Raw genomic sequence first — 23133 nt, 5'->3', positions numbered from 1 at the left:
AGATTCTGCCTATCTAATACACAGATGCACTAAAACGCAATAACGGAGCAGAAAGAGTCAGGGAGTGAAGGTAAACACATGGGTCGTCACTTCCTTGCATGAAAACAGTTGAAATATGTGTTGTTCCCTCTAGCACTACTCACGTTTCAAGCCAGCAGAGAAACAAGCCCTTACACCCCTATACACCGGAAATAGTGTAACCAACTACCTCTCAATTACAAAATCTGCTTGTCAAATGCCCTAAGGATAATTAAAACACTTTAAATGTGCTTTCAATGGATGCATTCCCATAGCAGAAATACTTATAGTAAATGTACATAGAAAATGGATTTCTGAAGCAGCATTAAAAAAAAAAAAGAGGGAAATCTCAGTCTAAATTAGAGCAAACTACCTAGCTTCCACACTAAACAATGGTTTTTTCTCTCAGGTTGGCTGGGTTTTGAAATGCTGCATTTGAACTGTCTACCTTCATCCTCTTTGAGTTATCCACGCAGAGTTTCTGGTTAATCCCATCTTGTAACTCCAAAATTGTTAATTCAGTTTTCAAATGAAGCATCCTTTTTCTGACTTCTCCCTCTCCTCTTCACTCTGAAAACAATCATAAGCATTTTCAGTAAATAGAAGGCTACTTTAAGAGAGAAAAGAGGGGGTCTTACAAATAAAATGCTAGCTCTAATATTTATTATTGCATTATCTTAGTGTCAGAGATTAAAAGAGGACGTGGTCTGTTTGTTAAAAGAGTACATTCAAGGGTCGGGGAAACACCTGATTGTTGCTTTTTTCGTGTGCAGATTACACAGTGACAATCACAATTAACTCATTGTGCATCAGAGCAACAAGAACTGTAATGTCCCTGAGAGTCGCCTTCTGCAACATTAAGCCAGCCTCTGCCACTGCAGTTTTCCAAACATTACAAACCTAAGGAAAGTTGGCATCTGAGTTAGTTCATCTCTGAAAATAATTATAGATGAAAAAATACAGGGAAAAAAAAGAGATTTATTATACAAGACAGAGTACCTGCACAGCCTAAACCCTTTCTGTTTGATCAAGTATTTAGTTTCGAGAAGTCTATTTTCAAAGCTCTGAGGAGCCATTCCGTTTGCAAGAGTGTTTTAGAAAACTCTAGAAATGTGTATTTCGTTTGGAATCAATTGACTATCTAATATTTCTAACTGCAGACTGAAAAGGTTCAAACTTCAACCTCACTAGGCACTAATAAAGATAATTTCTGTAAACATTCTTCTATTTAATTACACAAGTACCCATTAAAAAATATCACTTCTCCTACTGCAATTTGTGAAAATATTGTAACCAGAAAGAAGGAGAAATTTTACTTCCAGCAATGCAGTAAATGCCTACTGGAAAAAAAACCAGATCTAATATGTTCCAAGTTCCACTAAGATACCAGAGAAAAATAAATAGATAATATGCGAAAATGAGTGGTTATCAGGAAAATATATCTTAATGGTTGTATCATTTCAGCTATTTGACTGCCTCAAATCAAATGTAGCTAAGCATATACCTCTTTCTTTCTGATGTCACATTCTTTCCCTAAAACAAATGAATTGGTTGCTGTTGCATGTAGCACTTTGTTTGACTACGGTCACATTATCAGCCAATGTTTCAAACCATAAACATGCAGCATAATGCAGTGCCATATATTCTGATAAGGAAATGCACTTAGGACCAGGGACGTGCAGCTCTGGGTGTGCTGCTGCACGAAGGGCTCATGTGAAACAGATCTATAAAGACTGGACAAAGAGGAGAGCCCTATGCCAGCCCCATTAGACACAGAGAATAAATCCCCTCTTCAGAATAATGATGGAGCAATGCAGAGCGTCACAAACATCCAGGATGTCAAGACAAAGTTCAGTTTCACAGTTCAACAGGAAGCTCAGCTACTTCCATCCTAATTCACTGTTCATGAGAGACATGCTAAAAACTGAGGATTTAGAAAGAACTCTCAGCTATGAGTTTCTCCTCTTTTACACTCTATTTCTGGTACCCCACTTCAGAGAGGTGCACCATCCTTGAATGAAACTTTTCTGAAAATACCAGTAGACATTAAAAACACTGCCTCATCTGTAATTTCAGGCATCAGGCTGTCTGAATGAAGTTCATTTCTTACACTTTTACATAGAAGAAATACACACAAGTGTACATGACTCCATGTAAAGTCTCTTTGACAGTAGAATGTAGCAACTCTTAGCAGGGACATCAAGAAGGAAGAAGCTGCAGCACTAATTTGCTAAAGGAAAGTTTAAAGCTAAATTTCAGCTTGGATTTTCCATCATAGTAGTATTAATAGTGCATGTTGTTTTAGAGTGGGACAGAAGAGGAAGGGAAATTTGCTTGTTTGGCAATCCATTTAGCAACCGGGGGTGAAGAATTTGCCGAAGATTTTGCCAAAGAATTCTGTGTTTCTACAATTGCACTAATGGAGAAATAACTCTACTCTTGTAATGCAAAAGATAGCCATAACTCTGTAGGGGGCTTTGAACAATTTAGAGAGTTAAATATTTCTGGTCTTGTAACAAACCAGCGTGTATTGGGCTCTGCAAATGCTGGATCTTGGGTCTCTAGAAAAAACATTGCAGTCAAAATTCCTTCGAGACTTTGAGCATCAAATTTGAAGCTTTTTAGGAAGGGGCATTCATAATACCTTGAATATTTATTTATATTTACTTTAAAATTAATAGACATAGTCTCCTTTAGAGCATCTATAAGTTCCAGAGGTCATTCTGAGTCACACTACAGAGGAGACTGACTGTCTCCAGGTCAATGTAGCAGCTCAGTTGTGAATCATGCTCCTTGTTCAGGCACTGAATTTATGTGTCTAACGTTAGACAGTGTTATCGTTCTCATGTCTTCCCCCCTCTTACTCTCAGGATGGTGCTGAGCTGTGCTGAGCCCACATTTTGTAAAGCTGAGCTGAAGCTCTTGCCCATGTGTTCAGACAATGGAGCACTCCAGCCCACTGATGGCTGCAGAAAATTTGCAGGGATCTCCCTTTGCTGACCAAGATTGTCCTCTGCAATTGGATTGTTCTCTTTCCTCAACCCCCAGACTTGAGAAAAATCAATTCAGAAAACAAAAGGCATTCTTTGCTTTAGTGAGTTGTTTAAACACAGGCTGCATGTGATGTAAAACCATTAAACCTACGCTTAATCTTATTTACTTGCTTAAATCACTCTCCTGTCCTGTTTAAGTGCATATATGGGATCAAGTACCTCCCTGAGCACTTGGCTGAATCAGAAAGGATTGCTCCTGCATGGTATTTCTGCACACAACGAGGGGATATGATGCTAAAGTTCTACTCAGTTATTGCAAATACCCCCTTGCAATCCTATCTTGAGTGTGTGAGTCATGCCTGGATTTCCATACACTGTGCCACCAAGTCTCATGAGCTGCTTACATTGCTTCGTACTGGGTTTCAACCTGGCATGGTGAATCACTTTCCCTCCGGCATATGCGTGCAAAACCTTCTTTATTAGGGAAACAACATTTGCAGAGCCCCTAACAGGCCTCATACATTTAGAGAACTTCCTTCCATGCGGGATAGCTTCATGTCCTTAATAAACACATCAGGTGTTCAGGTATTTCACACCTGTGTGACCCTACTCTTCTTGGGAAGCTCAGGGAATGCTCTTCATTTATAAGAAGCTAGACCATGTGTAGTGTATTAAAACAATCTTTATTTTCATATTATGGGGCTGTACACATCCATCGACATCGAATAACAGTCAGAAGACAGATGCTTTGTTATGGATTTTGAGTAACTCTGCAATGCTCACTCTGAATGCGTTCACATACCCGAGAGATGAAACAGATGAAAATTATTTGAGTTGGGTGTTATTCCACAGCAATTGAAAAGAAAGACATGGCAGGTTGGAAACAGAGCCGGGCAGGAAGGAATGCATTTTGTGCATGTTGTGCTTTTCCATTCTCTTTATTCGAGCAGCTCTCAGTTACAGTACCCTGGCTTCAAATGACAAATTTTAGAGATCTTCCTGCTGCTGATGAGTCAGATATGGTTTGTTTTGTGACAGAATTAATTGCTTTCTTGATCTCTCATGTCTCTCTTTCCTATCAGAACTCTAATTAAAAAATCCAAAGCCCAGCATTTCCAGCTATTCAAGGTTCATCAGCTTCGCAGCTTGTGTTAATGAGCTCAGTTCTTTGAATTCACCCCTGCAATTTTATACTAGCTGAGAGCCTAAGCCATTATCCATTTTTAGGAACAGTCATCAACATGTACTTACCTTTAGAGATGATCAGAGTTTACTCTTCTCAGAGAAGCTAATGGCAATTTCCTCAGCTCAGTTTGCTGCACTGCTCAAAAACCCTTCAGATACCTATCAGAAGCATGACCACCATACACCATTCTTGCTAATGGAAGGGTCTGTCTTTACAGAAACTTTTAAAGGAAGCAGAGGGAAGGAGGGGACAACTTCCCTCAGCTTTCAGTGGCATCGGAGAAGTTAAATCCCTTCAGATATATTTTAAAACCCAGCCTATATTGCAGCTCCCTCATGCATGGATTTACAACTGTGATTATGCATTAAACTACTTGAATATTATCATCTTCTGCTAGCTCAAAGTCAAGGCTCAGCCTCCAAATGTCTTGTGTTTGCATCTGCAGTACGTGCAGTCATACAATTAGTTTCTCTGTGTGTGGGAGTAAGAGTGGAAGAGGAAGAGATTTGATTTACTGCACTGCATGTAGCATTGCACCTGATGTCTAGATCACCCTGCCCCACCATCTCCTCCTTTCCTGAGTCACAAGTGGAGCTCATCAGCTCAGGCACTTTGTTTTCATCAAGCAATACTGCCATCCCTCAGTAATAACCAAATCATGAAAAAGAGTTAACATGCTCATGGGATTTAGACATTTAAAAACAACAAGGATTTATCTTCATGGAGGCAAGCCCTTTGCCCTCAACCTTCTTGGCCTTCACCCTCAGTGAAGGGCATTTTTGGTGGAGTGAAATTAATGACACAACACAGTATATCTCACACATTTTATTCTCATTGCCATCACTTGGATCTACACATGGTTTGCATGATTTGCAGGTCCCATAACACATGAGAATATACTGGTTCTCTTGAAAGTACCAAAGGAGACTCCAGACAGTAGCTAGCCTGAAAAAAAAAAAGATATACTCAGGACCAGAAAGCTGTAAATCAGCCAAGAGCTGTTAGATTTGAAACAGAACTACCCAGCCTGAAGGTAGTGGTCATTGTTCTCTAGAATTACCAATATCATACACAAACAAGCATGGATATATCTCTACATAAATCAGTAGAAACCTTACAAAGGTAGGTATCACTAACTGCTCTCGAGTAGCATTAATTTTCCTTCGGTGACAATGCTCCACATTTTTTTGTAGACAGCAAATGGAGTGCCAGAGCCCTCCTGTTCCAGCAGCTGTCATGGTTTTTAATTTTTTCCAGCCCACAGGTGGCCAGGAGAAAGATAATAGAATTATAGAATCATGCTGAGTTGAAAGGGGCCCATCAGGACCATCGAGTCCAAGCCCTGGTCCTGTGCAGGACACCCTAAGAGTCACACCATGTGTCTGAGCGTTGTCCAAATGCTTCCTGAACTCTGTCAGCTTTGGTGCCATGACCACTGCCCTGGGGAGCCTGTTCCAGGGCCCAACCACCCTCTGGGGAAAAACCTTTCCTGATATCCAAACTAAATGTTCCCCGGCCCAACTTCAGGCCATTTCCTGAAGTCCTGTCACTGGTCTCAGAGAGTGACCAGATTGGTACCTGTCCCTCCACTGCTCTTTGTGAGGATGTTGAAGCCCCAGAGAGGTCTCCCCTCAGTCTCCTCCAGCTGAACAGACCAAGTGCCCTCAGCCGCTCCGCATAGGGCTTCACCTCTAGGCCCTTCACCATGCTCATGGCATCCTTTGGACGGTCTCTGACAGTTTAATATCATTTTTATATTGTGAGGCCCCAAACTACACACAATGTTCCAGGTGAGGCTGCTCCAGCCCAGGGCAGAGCAGGACAATTCCTCCCTGGCCTGGCTGGCCATGCTGGGCCTGGTGCCCCCAGGACAGGGATGTCCCTCCTGGATCCAGAGCACTGCTGGCTCATGTCCAGCTGGCCATCAACCAGGGCCCCCAGAACTATCCCAGGGGCAGAATCCAGCACTTTCCCTTGTTGAACTTCACACAACTGGTGATTGCGCAGCCCTTAAATTTGTCAAGGTCTCTCTGCAGGGCCTCTCTGCTTCTGAGGCAGTCAACAGCTGCTCCCAGCTTAATGCTGTTGTCAAACTTAGTATTCCTTCTAGTTCTTCATTCAAATCATTTACAAAGATGTTGAAGAGAACCTGCCCTAAGATGGAGCCCTGCAAAACCCCACTAGTGACAGGTCACCAGTCTGATGTTACCCGATTCTTTATAACTCTTCCCAGCCCATAAGCCAGCTGCTCACCCATCTCATGATGTGTTTATCCAGCTGTGGGATGAACATTTTGTCCAGAAGGGTCCTGGGAAAGACAGTATGGAAAACTCTGCTGAAGTCCAAAGAGATTACATCGGTTGGCTTCCCTTGATCCAGTAGGTGGGTTATCTTGTTGTAAAATGAAATCAGGTTTGATAAGCAGGACTTTCCCCTCATAAAGCCATGCTGGCTGTGACTGATGACTGTGTTGCCCTTCAGGTGTTTTTCAATACCTCCCAGACAATCTTATCCATTATTTTACCAGTCAGTGAAATGAGACCGACAGGCCTGTTGTTTCTGGGGTCCTCTTTCTTGCCCTTCCCGAAAATCAGAACAATGTTCACTGGCTTCCAGTCGTCTGGGACCTCTCCAGTTCCTGACTGGTCACAAGTCATTGAGAGAGGCTTTGCAATGACATCAGCATCTGAGAATTCTCAGACAAATCCCATCAGGCTCCACAGATCTGTAGGGATCCAGCTGGAGCAGCCGGTCCCACAGAAGGGTCAGCTGGGAGTTAATTATTCTTGCAGCTGTGGTCTTCCAGCTGAGGGCTCTGAGACTCCCATGGTCCATCATCAGTGTTGAAGACAGCAGTAACGAATGTGTAAAACACCTCTGCCTTGTCTGTGTCCCTGTTGGCGAGGTGACCGTCCTCATATTCCATCCTGGAATGGGGCAGTGTTATTTCTACATTGTCTTTTGTCATTAATATATTTGAAAAAACTCTTTTTAGATGAGTACTAGCACTTCAGGTAACCAGAAAAATAACACAGGTGGGGAAGGATCACCTTTTGTTTGCCCTGGAGAGGGGAAGGTTGAGTCATCTTCTGATACATCTCATGTTTAACAGCTTGCTGTGCCATTGGTGTGACTACTGTTCAAAAACCTTCTGATCTGGGGTAATGCTTGGCATACCCTAAGTACTGCTGCTGACAAATAGGGTTGCCCAGAAGCCCCTCAGCCAGATTAAAAGGTTATACTTGATTTTTTTAGCTTCAGGTAATACATGAATTCCCAGCACTGCTTTTCTCTGCTCGATAAAACTCTGGCTTTATCCTGATAAACACTCTCCGAACCAGATGAAGCTGGCTGCAGGAGACAGCTGGCAGACAGGATTTGTGTGACAGTCCCTGCACTGAGCAGACCAGAGCTGGAGCAAAATGAAGCAAGAAGAAGAGTGAAAAGGGTCCAAGAGACCTGCAAGGAGGAACAAGGAACTCCTGTCATTATGCAAGAGTAAACAGGAAATACACAGGAGACGAAAGCAGACCACTTGGAATGAACATAAAGAGGTTGTCAGAGTAAGTAGAAATGAGACAAGAAAGGCCAAGGCCCATTTGGAATTAAAACTGGCCAAGGATGTCAGCAACACTCTGAAATTCAATAAGGGCAAGTGCAGGGTCCTGCACCTGGGCAGGAATAACCCCAAGCAGCAGCACAGGCCTGGGTGATCTGCTGGAACATGGCTCTGCAGAGAAGGACCTGGAGGTCCTGGAGGACAAACAGCTGTCCCCGAGCCAGCGGGTGTCCTGGGCACAAGGAGGCCAATGGGATCCTGGGGTGCACTCAGAAGGGCATTGCCAGCAGGTCAAGGAGGGATCCTGCCCCTCTGCCCAGCCCTGGGAGGCACCTCTGGAGCGCTGTGTCCAGCTCTGGCTCCTCAGCACAGGAGGGACACGGAGCTCCTGGAGCGGGGCCAGCAGAGGCTGTGGAGCTGAGGAAGGGCCTGGAGCATCTGCCTGTTGAGGAAAGGCTGAGGGAGCTGGGGCTGTTCAGCCTCAAGAGGAGCCCCAGCTGAGAGGGGCCCTCAGCCCTGGGTGTCCCTGGCTGCTCCCAGCAGGGCCCAGGCTCTGCTCTGTGGGGCCCAGCAATGGCACCAGAGCAATGGGCAGGAACTGATGCCTGGGAAACTCCCTCTGAACATGAGGAAGAACTTCTTCCCTGTGCAGGGACCAAGCACTGAGCAGATTGCCAGGAGAGGCTGTGGAGTCTCCCTCACTGGGGATATTGCAGAACCCTCTGGACACAATCCTGTGCCCTGTGTTCTGGGATGGCCTTGCTTGAGAAGGGAGGTGGGACCAGATGAGTCACTGTTGTCCCTTCCAACCTGACCCATCTTGTGATTCTGTGATTCTGTGAACGACTTGCTTTCTTCTGCTGTAAACAGAAAGGATGCAAGCATTGCTGGGAGCTGCCAGCTTCCAGAGCTCCTTCTCCCTGGATGCTGCTCAGCAACTTCCTTGACACAAGTCTGCTTTCTGCTCAGGATGAGCAGAGAAGCCCACATCCCAGTGCTGCCCAGACACAGAATAATCCTCACTGCCTTTGCTGCTCCTCTGCAACAACACTCTGCAGTTTTGAACAGACAGGTCCCTCCACTGGGGGGATTTTATAGGTTTTCTCTTTCATTAAAATTTACTGAGTGGTCTTATATTCTGAAATGTGGGAATTTCCATGTGCACTATGGCCCAGATACTTTGGAAAGGGTCCCATCTTCCTTAGTCAACAGGCAAAGCTGTGGTTCTAGTGTTCTCAGCTGCCTTTTGCTTTCCTATGCCTCCTTCCTCTGCCAGTGATGGATGTGCCTCCCCATCACCTTTTCCAAGCCATGCCTTTCCCAATCTGTGCTACTGCAGTGAAGCTGCAGCACTTGCAGGCTTTTCCGGGAGATCGAGCCACCCAGCTCCTTTCCCACCGCTTTTATTGCTCTTGTCTGAATTCTGGCAGCAGCAGGGACATGCAGGGCAGGGCAGCTGAGCACAGTGGTGGGAATTAATTCCCAGTATGGTGCCAGGACCCAGAGGTGTTGGAGCTCCCTGCTCGGTGGTGTAGCTGTATGTGTCCCCAGCTGTCACTGGAGCATCTTCACAGCACAGCCTGGCCTATGATAACTTGTCAGGTCTCCTGCTGAAATCACTTCCCATATTACCCTTTCCTAGGTTTCCTCTTGCTGGATTGATGTTTACTCTGCCTGCAATTCTCCCAGGTTTCTCTTTATTAAATTTTGCTTCCCACACGTGTGCTCTGCGCCTTTTGCTTTTCTGTGCCTGTGATTCTGGTGTCTGTTGCTTTGCATTAATTTGCAGCTCTCACCCATTCTAACTAATCCTCCCAAGTATCAAACCTCATCTCCCAAGTATCAAACCTCATTACTCTCTGCTTGTTTCTTCTTCTGAATCACTAATGAGGGTGTTAAATAGAACAGCTCCTGACACTTACCCTTGTGCCATCGTATTATACAAACACTCCCCAGTTTGCTATATTGTCACCTATCATTTTGTTCCAGTCCTTCAGCCAACTTTGAAATGAGAATGTTCCTTCCAAGCCTGATTTACATTGATTTATCAGAGAGAAATTACATCAGTGTGTCAAGTGTTTCAGTGCAGTCCAAATCTGGTTGGTTTTGTACTCCTGCAACTGTGCCCTCTAGTGCATTTTTTGGCTTGCATTCTTTCAGAATAAAAACATCAGTAATATTGCCAGGCAACACTTGTTGCTTGCTGCTCAGGTGGTTTTGGCCATCTGAATTCCTGGTGGTACAAAATAATGCATGTAATCTGTGTTTCACTTCTGTGTTAAGACCCAGACAGTCTTTTCAGTGACAAAGTTCATCTGCTAAAATTATCAGGTACACGGTATTTTTTCTTAAGCATAACCTACTGCAGATGTAATATTTTCCAGGAAGCTTGGAAGCAGATGAAAACATGGATTTCAGACAGCTGTTTGGTTTTCATCTTGTTCATCTTCAAACCCTTAGAAGTATTCCTTGCTGTTTCAGGTAACAATGCAAGAAAAGCTGGGGTGAAAATGGAGAAAGGCAGGCTGGAAAGTGGCTGCTAAGTACAGGAAGCTGGTAAATAGAGGTAAATTAAGAAAGGTTTTCTCTTTGCAGCTCACAGGTCAGGTTTGGTGAAGGTTTTCCTGGTGCTGCTGGTGTTACTTGTAGCCTTGTGCATTGCAGCTGGCTGTAACAAGCCAGTTCCTTTCTCATCCTGCTGCTGGTGCTGAACTTGCCAGTAGCTCATCTGATGGGAGTGACCATGCTGTCAACAAATTCTTCCTCTGCTCTGGGGAAGCACCAGCCTCCCCAGGGGTTGTCATCTCTATCAGTAGAGTCTTTATTTGTGGATAGACACGTATGCAGTGCATCAGTGGTACCAGATTTAACACTGCACCCAGAATCATCACATTTTTGGTGATAGCTGTCCCCACTGAGTGACACAGAGCTCTTTCAACTGGGCATCATTTTGTGCCCTGGTAGGCACTAATAAATAGCATGGTTTTTGAAGTGGAAAGGGAATTGGGTAATGTTTGTTTTGTGTTCTGGTGTGAGAAAATGTGATGTCTTTTTCACAGTCAGCAGTAAAAAACACCCTCAGGTCTTATTTTCCTAGTTAGCAAGAAGACTGTGTATAAAAAAAACATTGACAGGTGCCTTCCTATTCAGCATGCTGACACACCATGCAGAGCACTCGGTCTGCCTTGAAGCTCATGGAACTTGTTAAAACATAAAAATTGTACCAAATAATTGAACAATTACAAATTCCTGAGAACATCCTTCATTTTACCAGCAGAAAATTACACCCTTAACTGCCTAGGTAATTTTGATAAAATCAACACTCTGGGCTAGGAATTTATCAAGCAAATAAAGCTTGATTACCATTACTTGATAAAAGCATCAAATTGTCAATAATAACATACTATCACCATGAAAACCTCTTGCTCTTTCTATTTACCAAATCACTTTATCTATTCGTGCAGCAATTGCAGCATACAAGTTGAAACAGTAGTCTTGATTTTGCCATCTGTTAAACGGAGGAAAAAACCAATATTACTGTGAAGAGCTGAAAAGCTGATTTGTAATTTTCATATTGCCTTGGGACCTTTGGAAGGAATTGCTCTCTTGCAGGAAAAGCACTGCACCTTTTTCTTCAGCTCGTCTAGGCCGTATGTTTCATTTTTAATTAAAGCATGATCTTGCAATGAGGATGGCTGCCACCTCATCATTAGCTGCATGAAGTGTTCCCCCTGACTTCCCTAGGTGAACCAATGCCATGATTTATGCCATCCTTTCATATGTCTCTATGGCAAACAAGTCTCCCTCCAGCTGAAAACATTTTCCCTCAGCCTCTGCTTCCCCAATCCTAAATGGAATTCCCTCCCATAACAGTAAGATAGATATAGTCTGTGGTGTTTTACTGGGCAATGTATCATCACAGACTCATAGAATCACTGAGGCTGGAAAAGCCCCCTAAGATTCTCAACTCAAACCTCTAAACCAGCACTGCCAAACCTACCACTAAGCCATGTCCCTGATCGCCATGTTTACACAGCTTTTAAATCCCTCCAGGAACAGTCACTCCAGCACTGCCCTTGGCAACCTGTCAAAGTAGAGGCAGGTACTGAATGAAAAAGCACTTGTAGTAGAGCACAGGCCTTGTGATTGGAGATAATGTCCCATTTGTATTGACATGTGTTTTACTTCCCACAATTTTGGCTTTGTCTGAGGTCAAGTATTTCCTATGCATCACTCAAATATGAACAAAACAGGTAGGAATCTTCCTCATCAATAGGGAGTATAAACTCGGTGACAAAGGGCAAATGCTACTAAAATGCTGACATTTAGGTAGAGACCACTGGAGGTGGTGCCTTCTGATCCCAAACACAGCAGGCTCAGTGTGCCAGCCAGAGGCATATCACCTCTCCAAACTGATTCCAAAGGGCTGGGATGTGGAGCTCAAAGCCCACCTGCAAGGCCTGGGGCCACCAGAGAATCCCTCGGAGCAAATCTGCCTGGAGCTGCCAGGACTGAGCCTTGCAGGTGACACAGGGACTGAGAGCACCTGTAGCGCAGCCCAGGGAAACACCGCAACCGCAATCTCCCTCTGCGGGAACAAGGACAACTTCTGCCTCTCCTCAGGTGACATCGGGGTGACAGCAGCACTGCTGCCCTCTACCTTAGGAGAAAAACAAGCAGAAAGGCTGCTGAACAAAACCATCCCTTGCAAATGTGGGCAAGATCATTCTAATGACTCACTTGGTCTCCAGGCCAGCTGAAGATACTGGGAGTTGTCTGTGCCAGGGCTGCAGGAGGGACATTGAACTTCCTGACACACTTCCAGAAACTGGAGAATGGTAGAATTACCTCAACATCTTCAGCAAAACCCTGGCAGTTCTTGACCATGCTTCTGCCTGGGTCAATCTCCATTCACTGTCATTGCCAACCATCTGTGCCCACCCACAATCCCTGCCTTTGGCAGCTTTCAGCAGGGCGATAGAGTGAAGCTGCCCTGATGCTCCTTGCTCGCAACTGGGCCCCACTCTCTGGTCAGACTCCCAGGTTGGTATTTCTCACCCAGCAGGGCCCGTGGCTGGACAAGAGAGCAAGCCAGAAAAGTCAGAGAAACAGATGATTTCAAATTGATGTTTGAAATAAGCACTCATTCAATAAGCAAATGGATTACACACCCACAGTTCTGCAGGAAGGAAGATGGGGAAAAGTGAGTGCAAAGAGCAGGAGGAACTGTGCTCACCCAGCTCATCCTCAGGCTCAGAGCTCCATCTCGTGGGTGCTGGCCACCAGCAGTGGCCACTGGCCAAGGGGGCAGGGGTCCATCCAGCCTCTTGGGGACCTGGAGCTCAGCAGGGCCATGGACACGCCTTCCAGTGGCCTTTTACTTATTGCTTTTTAATGCTGAGAAATGCAGGGTGGGTGCCATCAAATCTCTCTTAAATGTCCACGTTGGAGTCACTGATGGACAAACCTGCGTGTCTGTCAGGCCTGTCTGTGAGTTCCTCCTGCTCTGTCATGGTTCAGGGCTGCTTTGTCTCAGCACAGTAGTGAGCGGGCAAGCATTTGTCATCTTCAAGCTGAGATGTTGCCCCGATCCTTCCAGAGACACTGGGTCAGCTGACTCAGACCTTCTGAAGGTGTGCAGTGTCCGTATGTCAGCTGCGAAATACAGTCCACCATAAATGTCAGTGTTGTACCCCATCAGCTACAGCCTTTGCTTCAGTGGGAACCAGGACAAAGCCATGGGAGAGTGGGATGGAGCCTCTACCAGGTGTGTGCACTGAGAATAATGATGGGGCAGAAGTCAGTGGAAAGCTGCTGGAGAAACAGAGTATCATGGACTCTGATTGCACATCTCCTGCAGAAGAAATCCCTTGATAAAAAGAGATGTAAAGAGCTGAATTGATGTCCAAGGCAGTAACACAAAAGCAGTGGTGAGCAATGCTAATCTGGGGACATTATGGACAAAGTGAAGAAACCCTGCACTGGAAAAAAAAAGGGTGTAATTTAATCTTCTGGATGAAGAATACTTCACAGTGAGTACTTATTCTTGAAGCACAACCAAACAAAAATGGTTGTAGCTCTTTAAGGACCTTTAGATCCACACTAAAATATTTACAAGGAAAAGAAAAAAGAAAAACTAAAAAGCCATCCCCCTACAGCACTGATAAATGTGCAGAAGCTAAAGTTTTTCAATTAAAACATGAGTTAATGGCAAGTGCCTAGGAAAGATTCAGCTGGCAGCTTCTAACAGTTCCCTGGGTACAAGGGAGAAGATGCTGGAGCAAGGTTCACACACTAAAGCTCACATATGCTCCCTGAAAGCAGAGCTGTCATTTTGCCACATCACACAGATGTGTGTGGCTGCCAACACAGCCCTAAATAAAGCAGCCAGCTGGACCCTTTCCAAAAGCCTGATGGGACCTGGATACTCCTGGTGGGAGGAGTTCAGGCATCACCCCAAAGCAGACTCACCTGTAGATGTGCAGGACCAGGTGGAACATTTTGGGAAACAAAGTGGAGCCTCTTATTCCCCAGAGATGCTCAGAGTATAACTACAAGACTAAGGAAAGGGATATAAAAGCATCTGGCTAAACCCAAAATAAAATCAGCTGGGTGGAACCCTGGACAAGGAAGGCAAGAAAGCGGAAGATTGTGTTATAGAAATACTCACGTTTCTTAGAGCTGTAGTTTTACCCTACAGGAGATACATACCTCAAATCAGAGAGAGATTAATTATTTTCTAACAAAAACCTTACACCATGTGCTTACACCTTAAAAAAATAGCATCTTGAATTTCAGTAGTAGTCAGTGATGTTTAAGCTGCCTTTCTGCAGCTGAAAATCTGGCTGATGAGACCAAACCCAAAGTCATCTTCTCCTGTACCAGCACCTGTGACAGAGATGACAGCAGGCTTGCAGGCAAGGCATGTTTTTTAACAAGGAAAACAGCTCCTTTCCCCACATGCACCAGGGTGTGCCGGTTTGGCCAAATTTAGAAATATATCCTCTGAGAGAAGGCAGGTCACAACCATCCCTCCCCCACCAGGTTCGGGAAAGAAAAATTTTCCTCGAAGGAAAGTGAAAGAGATAAAAACTATTTATTTAACAAACACACGGGAAAAGGATAATAAGCTAAATAACAAAATCTCTCACTGTGGAGGAAAAACCTGGGAAAGTGTTAGAGTCCTCCCTTTGGTCTCCTCGGAGCTGGGACTTGGCCCAGGGCCAGGCCCTCTGTGCTCGGTGGAAAGTCCTCCCGATGTGTTCTGATGTTAAAGCAGTCCAGCAGAAAAGGGAGAAAATCCGAAATTCCAGGGAAGAAAAAAAAGTCCAACTCTCAGTATCTCTCTGGAGAAAAAGGAACTGAACAACTGGCCAAAAGCTGACTGGCAAGCAGCAAGCTGGGTGCTTCCTCGGTCTCCTGCCGCAGCTGAGAAAAAGTGTCTGTCTCTGTGTGACCTTGAACAAGCTGCAAACTGCTTTGAAGAAGTTTTGCTCAGGTTTTCCTCCCCCCTCTCAGGCTCAGTTTAAAGGCATAGAAAGGCACAAAAATTAATTTCTGGGCATAGGGCAGCGATATGGGATACACATCACAAAGTAACCCCAAGGGAGATTGAAGGCAGGGTTAAATGTCTCTAAAGTCTTCGGCTGCAACAGAGGTTTAATCCCCAGAGAATAACAGGGTTATTAAGAAAGAGGTTGTGCTCCCAGCAGCAGGATTTAAGGCTGAACCCTGTCCAGCATTTTCTGCTTGGTGTAACAACCCCAAAATCTCCAACCTCTCTGTCCCAATTCTCCTCCTGTCTGTAATTTTGCACTGTGGTTTTGCCTCAGGATCTGATGGATGGAGAATAAACTGCTGAACACTTCAAAACCCAGCTCCCTAGGATCAGCTCTAATTTGTCCAATTTATAACTACCTTGCTTTCATGAGGATTTCTCTTCCCACGAGCTAGCTGGCTCAGAACAAGACAAATCATTATTATTCCTGCAGAATTCAGAGTGGCCACTGGAAGAAGATGATTTTTTTCTGGCATGTTTTCTTTCTGAAGGATATACTCAGTGTGATAGGGCATGTGCTTTCCGGGCTCCAGGGTAATGGTGAGCTGCCACAAACAGATCTGCTGACTTCCAAATCCTCAGTAGCTGGGTCTTGCTGCACATACAATACATGGTCTCACATATTTTGTATGCAACAGTGGCTGTCCATTTGCTCTTGATTTCAGTCTTCCTTGTTTGCACCTGTGCTTAATAGCGGCATTTTTTACTTCACTCCATGTATAGAAAACTTCCATAAGCTTCTAATTGTTCTTATTTATGAAACTGGGGCGATCTCCAGGACATTTGCAGGCAATTTAAAAAAGGACTTAGAAAATGTAATGAATAGGAACAGGCAAACAGGAGCATGTCATGGCTGCATCCTCTCTACAGCCGTGTGCTGTGTTATCCCAAAGGGACCCTCTCCAGGACCAGGTGAACATCCACGAATTAGTGAAACAGAAGATCAGGAGCCTCCTTCATGCTCCCCCTGCTGATGTGGAAAACAATGAGGACAAAGCAGAACCGAAGGCCTGCTTTATGTGTTCCGAGGAGATGTGACTGCAGTTTTGGCAGCTAACAGGCTTGAAGATTTAACCCAGTCTTCTTGTTCCCTTTTCACCTGGACAAATGGCTTGAAAGGAGGCACTGGATTTCGAGTGTGTGTAGGAGAATCCAAACACAAGCATAATCTTCCAGTTTGTGAAGAGGAAGAAATTGACTGCTTTGAAGCACTCAGCTGGTTTCCTGGTTAATTTCCGTGCTGCAATCATCAGTTCCATGACTGAATTGCAGAATATTGTTAACCAACCAAAGTCCTGGCTTTGTGGACGCTTACAAGTAGGTGCAGCCAGAAACTCCTTTTCAGAGATTATGGACAAGATGAATGTAATAATAGGAACAGTTCCACTAATCCGCAGCAAGTGCACCACTTGTCTGGAGAAAGGCTCCTCGTCTGGACTGTGGATTGTGTGACAGACTGTCCAGTATGAAGAACAAAGCATCCTTGCAGAAGCCAATATTTGAATTTACAGGAAGGCTTCATGCAGCACAGATGGAACACCACTCACTGCACCTACAACTTGCAGAATTCAAATGGAGTTTCAGTGAGATGAAAAAAAGAAGCTGACAAAGCCCAGAGCCTGTGAGAGCAATTAATTATGCTTCAGCAAAAATTACTCACTTGTGAGAAGTTTGACAGTGTAGGAGGATTAAATAATGCATTACATTGGAAGCAGCAGGCACAATCACTTTTGAATGAACAGGAGCAACAGCTACAGGAGTAAAATAAAAAACTAGAACTGCACTCCCGTGAAGAAGGAGATAAAAGCCAAGTCTTACATGAATCTCTAAAAGAAGACACACAGAGAGCATCTGGCTGTGGACCGGACCTGGCAGCTTCTCTTCACAGAAGCAAAGAGAAAGCAACTGTGAAAAATTCTATATTCTCTAACTCAATCTTTATTTCATATATCCAGATTTAAACTTCATTTTTCTGTGATTTGTCCATGGAGTTAGTTTATTGTCTTACTCTCTACTTTTATTTGTTTTAAAATCACAACCTTATGCATTACAATCTCTTGGAAATAATAATGAAAAAATGAAACAACACCCCCTCTTATTTCATCTGGCACAATATATTTAAGATAATTACGTGATGCAGAATTAGCAAAACCACGGCCAAAAGCCATTTATAGAGATCAGGTCACAAAGGAGAAATGAAGTTTTGAGACTTATCGCAGAGGGTGTAAAATGTAACGGAGTTTTTGTCTCTTGCAATTAAAACCTTCAGTCTTGAAGGATATATCCCGGGCATCCTGATGGATGTGTGCTTAGGACACCGTGGTTGGTGCCAACAAAGAGTTAAATCATCTGCACGCTAAGAGTGCAGACAGAGAGACTTTAAAAGGAAGTTTAAAAACGGAGCTACAGGAAGTACACCAGTGTTCGGAGGAGAAAGTGCTTTTCGAACTTACTGTAGGGTGGATTTTTTCAGTTGTTTGCCATATATGCTCACACCTGGGGCTCGGAATCTCTCGACTTGAGAGGTTTCACAACAACCTTTCCCTTTGCGCAGCAAGGCAGACGCAAGGGGAGCGGTGCTCTCCCTCATCTACGGAGATGTGCTCCTGTGCGCCAGAGAGCCGCCTGCTTTGAATTTTGTCCACAGACTTTAATATCTTTCTAGCTGTTTGCTCCTCTCTATAACCTGGGTGAAGGGTGTACTGCCCTGAGGACACCCACATCTCAGTCTGGCTTTCGTGTCAGGGGGTCGTTTTAACTCCTGCACTTTTATTTTACTGTCCGGAGCCCGGATGCCTTAAAACATGGCTGGGACGGCGGGAGAGGGCGGCGGGAGCCCGGCGGAGCCCCTCGCTCGGGTCGGGGCATTGCGGCATCACCGTGCACGTCCCCGGCAACCGCGGAATTCCCGGGCGCCCGCCTGGGGCTCCGCCTTCGTCCCGCGAGCGGCGGAGTCCCAGCGGGGCCTGGGAGACAAATTCCTGCGGTCCCGGGAGCCGCTGCTTTCCGATGGTGCCGGGCTGTCATGCTGGAGCCGGAAAGCCATCTGGAGAGCTCCCGACTCCGGCGGCGGCCTGTCCGGTGAGTTTCTATAGTTCCACTGCGGATTTGTTACTTGCTCCAGGCTCTGCCTGTTTTAAATTAGTGCGTCTTCAGATCACGGTTAGATTTATTCTTGACTGGTCTCTGTCACCTTCAGATATCGTGGGACCTTCAAATATCGTCTTGTTCCACCCCCTGCCAAGGGCAGGGACACCTTCCACTATCCCCGGGTGCTCCAAGCCCTGTCCAGCCTAGCCTTGGACACTTCCAGGGATGGGGCAGCCACAGCTTCTCTGGGCACCCTGTGCCAGGGCCTCCCCACCCTCACTGGGGAGAATGTCTTCCTCATATCCATTTCTAAATCAGTGGCCTATTCTGAAGTATTCAGCATGTATTTAGACATTTGCAAGTAGAATCTGACACAAGTTTTTAATGACACATCAAACATAATTCCTCAAGCAAAAGCATCCTCGACTGTTATGTTTAATTATGTTTAATTTGTTTAATTATGTGTAATTTGTTCAATTATGGAGCTCCCACAAGCCACTCCATGGCACTGCAATTTTTTTTCCTACGTGAAATAGCATGCTTTTAAAATTTATCCTTTTGTGCGCTAGTGAACTATTGATACGTATTTTAACAGAGGCATAGTGCATATTCAAAATCATTAGCATTCCCAGGTGACACTCCTCAGATTCGGTTTCTTCTTTTCCTCTATGTGACTTCAGAGTAATTTGAAGAAGTTTTAAAACTTCAGAATGATGTGGATGTGACAGAAAACATTTTGATTCTGTTATGAAACATAAGGTTTTCTGGTGTTTTGCTGTTCATTATGAGATTTTGGTGTAAGTTGCAGTAATTTAAAAAATGGTGTTATGAAAACCTTGTTTCTTAGTTCTCAGGGTTACATCTTAATGCAAAAATTCTGTGCAATTTGTGAAAGACTTAGCAGCCTTTATCACAGGGAGTCTTCTATTAGACAGCCAACCTTGGATAAATCACAGTACCTACATTTATCTCCCTTAGAATTGTTTTGAAGAGAGGCGGAGTTTGTAATCTGCTTAGGACAATGCGGCTCAATCTACGCAAACATAACATTTTTTTATTGATGTTCTGAATCGACACTGGATATTCTTCTATATTTATTTATTTATTTATTTATATATATTTATTTCTTTGCAATATTCAGGCTTAGAGGACTAGCAGTACACTTCTGTTTTCTAAAGCTGATGTCAAATTGCAGTTGTAATTCCTCACATGACATGGTAGTAACACTGTTGTGCCAGTGTTCATGAGTGATTAAAAAAATTAATATTTTAGTAGGTTGACAAATAAACTAGAGCATGTCTTTGCTAGAGGCTTTAATGATTTTATGATAAAGAAAAGACTAATCTTTGAAGCTCATGAAGTAGAAGTTTATATGGTTAACTATGATATTCATTATCCACAGTTTATAGACTTAAAAAACTGCATTTTGGGCACCATGAGTTCATCCACTTTGGACAACGTCTCTTCCTGGGAAGCTGATCAGTGAGATCCAGTTCTGGATTTTTAAGTCTAGTAGTTTAGATCCTGCTTTTGTGGCTTATTTATTTTCTAGATGCCTGAAATGATGCAATTCAGGCTGAGGAGGAACCAGACACAGTGTGATACATGCAAGCTGTCGCAGAATCGCTAGGAGGTAGAGATAGCTTCTGCCAGCATGTAGGAACAGTGCCCAGCAGGCACAAGAGGGTTTTCCACATTAACTCAGGAGGTAGAAGTTGGCTTTAAGTGTTCTCCACCACCCCTGTGTTTTATAACCTGATATGGGTTTGACCTTTGGGCCAAACTATTTGTCTTGCTTTAGTCTGTACAAAACTGCCAGTTCCATAGGAACAGCAAAATTCCACAAACATGGACTTTGGTTAGAAAATCAGACTGCAGTCTGCTCCTTCAGCTCCAGAAGTTTAGCAAAATTACACTGCTAGGTAGAAAGTGAAAGAAATTTTCTCTCTGTTGCAAAATTACCCTGCATTTTCTGCCAGCTGTGGAATTGAAGCTAGTTAAAAGCTGGTTTTCTGCAGTGGTCATTGTTGACTGTAACCAGCTGACCTGTGAACACTGAGAATTTAGGTTCTGAGCTACAAAATACCTTCTGCAACATAGAACTCAAGAGCTATTTTCACCTGCTTATATGCTTTCTTGAAGATTCTTAAAGTCCTGCTGAAAATGGTGTCTTAGATAAAAGCTGTAGTTGGTAAAAAACATATTTGAGTTCAAAACCAAGGATTGATGAACTAGTAATACATGAAAATGGAAGTAGAAAACATTCTCTGAATTCTGTTAGACTGCAAAGCATGCATGCTTTGAAACTTTTCAGGACTTTGTGTGGTTCTGCCTTTGAATCTTCTGAGAGCTTTATGGTTGTAGCACTTCTATTTGTTATATGAAGATGGAAGGAAGAATCTCCTACAAGTGGTAATAGGGAGCTTTCATAAAGTATTGCATGTGTTGGCTATGCTGTGACAAAGAAAGTATCACAGAAACAAAAATTCTTAAGGCTAGTTTCTATTTTACTTGAAAATGTTGAAGTAGACAACCAAAATGAAGTGGTTAACGTAGTAGTAGTCCATCAGTTCTGTTACTGGTTGGCTGGGGGTCTTTTTTTGTTTGTTTGTTGGTTTTTGTTGGTTTGGGGTTTTTTAGTTCTATACTAAGAAAAATTAGGGTTTTCTGATATATATTTTTAAGTTTCCACCAATTGCATTGTGAGTTCAGAAGCTGTGCATAAAATGCTATTTCAAAAAGGTGTCTAATGTTTTTTTTTGCCAGTACTTAATATTATGTCCTCTGTTTTAATGCTCTAATACACATTTTTCATTTCAATAGCAACCTTAATTTGCTAATGCATATGGTGTCATACAATTTGTGCATGGTATGGTTTTGGTGGGTTTTTTTATTTCTTCCCCACACATACACACACACACTGAGGTTCAGTTAAGCAGAATAGTTAATTGCATAGTCAGTTTCTCCTCTGAGTAAGCTTTAAAGTGTAGATGTTTCCATTATGATTTTTTTGTTGGTGGATATTTAATAGGAGAGCTGAAAGAAACAGATTTCTTTAACTCTGACTGTCATACAAACCGGTGTAATTTAATTAAAGACTTAAAGGTGTTTCTTATTTACTTTACAAAAAGGGATTATTCTCTTGCTTTCATTCCATGTGGTCTCCATGCAAAAATATTAAGTCTCACCAGGTTTAAAGAAGCCAAATGACTCCCCTGCTGCCCACAGACTAATTAAACGGTTATCCTTTCCATGAGCCTTTTTTTCATAACCAGGTCTTACCCAGTTTTCAGTTTGGGTTCTGTTTTTCCCCCATTGGTGCTTCTGGCTTTTAGCTGTCTTCAGCTAAGATTGATACTTCATTCATCATCTCTGAATAAAATTATTTGCCCTTCTTTCTTCTGTCTTTTCCCCAGACCAGGAGAAGCAAAGATCTCTCAAACTTCATTACATGGTGTCCACAAACAAGATTTTATTCAGCTTATAGATGCTCTGGCTGTTCAGGTTTTACTTATTTCCAAATCTTCTTATTGCAGCAGCTGAGTTGCATTAAATAAAGTGATTTTAATTGCTGCTGATCTCTTGCCCTTTGAGTCATGTTGGTTGCTCTGGCAGTAAGTACTGAAAGTTAATCTTGAGCTTGTGGTTTCCTTGCAGTACATGCAGGTTTTAAAAATTCTCATCTCCTACACTTTTTAAATATATAAAATGTGTTAAGAACATGGCACCTTGTGGGACAATTTCTGATGACATACAACTGTTCTGATCTCACAGATGAAGTCTGTCTTCTTTTTAAATGGGAATATACTTAGCATTTGTTCAATTATAAAATATTTTTAGTCTGCAGCTAAAAAACTGAAATTTCATCCTTTAATAGCAGTAATGCCTTTAAAGGGAAGATTTAAACAAAGTTACTGATCCCCTCATTGATGGCATTTGTGTCTTTTTTGCCAGTCAAAAAAACTGTGTGTGAGAAAACTGTGTGAGAAAACATAAGTCATCAGGTAAATTTTTGGTCATGAAAAATGTTAATTGTACCTGTGCACAAATGTAGGTGTATAGTGGTAATTTTTTATTTAGCAAAATCTATTCATTAAATGCTGGTATGGTGTCATTTCAATAAAAAATATTTCATGTAGACAAAGGTAATGTATTTTAGTACTTACAGTTCTGTATTATAGGATACCATTTTAGTGTTTAATTTAAGCATGTTTCTTTTTACAGTATATTTCACATTTATTGCCCATGAACTCTTGCACTTTTGTGCAGAGAAAATAATTATTGCAGTCTGACATGCTTAAAATAATGTGAAAACCAACATATATCCAATAATGTGAACACTGATTTTCAAGTACTGAAATAACTTAAAAGCTGTCTAGTTTGAAATTTTAATAATTTCTCTTAAAGTTATTAAGTTAGTTAATAAATATGTGTTTTAATATACATATTTGTATAAATATGTGTTTTAATATACATATTTGTAAGTGTATGTATAGATATAAATTTACATATTCTGTATATAAATTTCTCACTTTATATATAGAAGCTTGGTTTTGACTCTTTTATTATTGCTTGTGCTACTCAAGGGCTGCTTCTACTAATTGCCAAGTAGATTTTGTTTTAACTGCAATAGTAGTGGAAATTAAGATAAAACAAGGTAGTTTAGAGGACTAAACCTTTAACTAGTGTTGTGTTTGTGATCAATTGTGTGTCTGTAGTTTAATGTATG

The 23133-nt window shown here is 43.0% G+C and overlaps 1 pseudogene; it reads left to right on the top strand.

Moving 5' to 3' along the window:
* Nucleotides 1-17748: 17748 nt before the first annotated feature.
* Nucleotides 17749-23133, top strand: part of LOC104689826 — a 31076-nt pseudogene continuing 25691 nt past the window's right edge.

The sequence above is a fragment of the Corvus cornix genome, chromosome Z (genome assembly GCF_000738735.6).
Source record: "Corvus cornix cornix isolate S_Up_H32 chromosome Z, ASM73873v5, whole genome shotgun sequence".
Taxonomy (NCBI): domain Eukaryota; kingdom Metazoa; phylum Chordata; class Aves; order Passeriformes; family Corvidae; genus Corvus; species Corvus cornix.
Note: the sequence above shows the minus strand (reverse complement) of the source record. Positions and strands in the feature narration are given on the sequence as shown.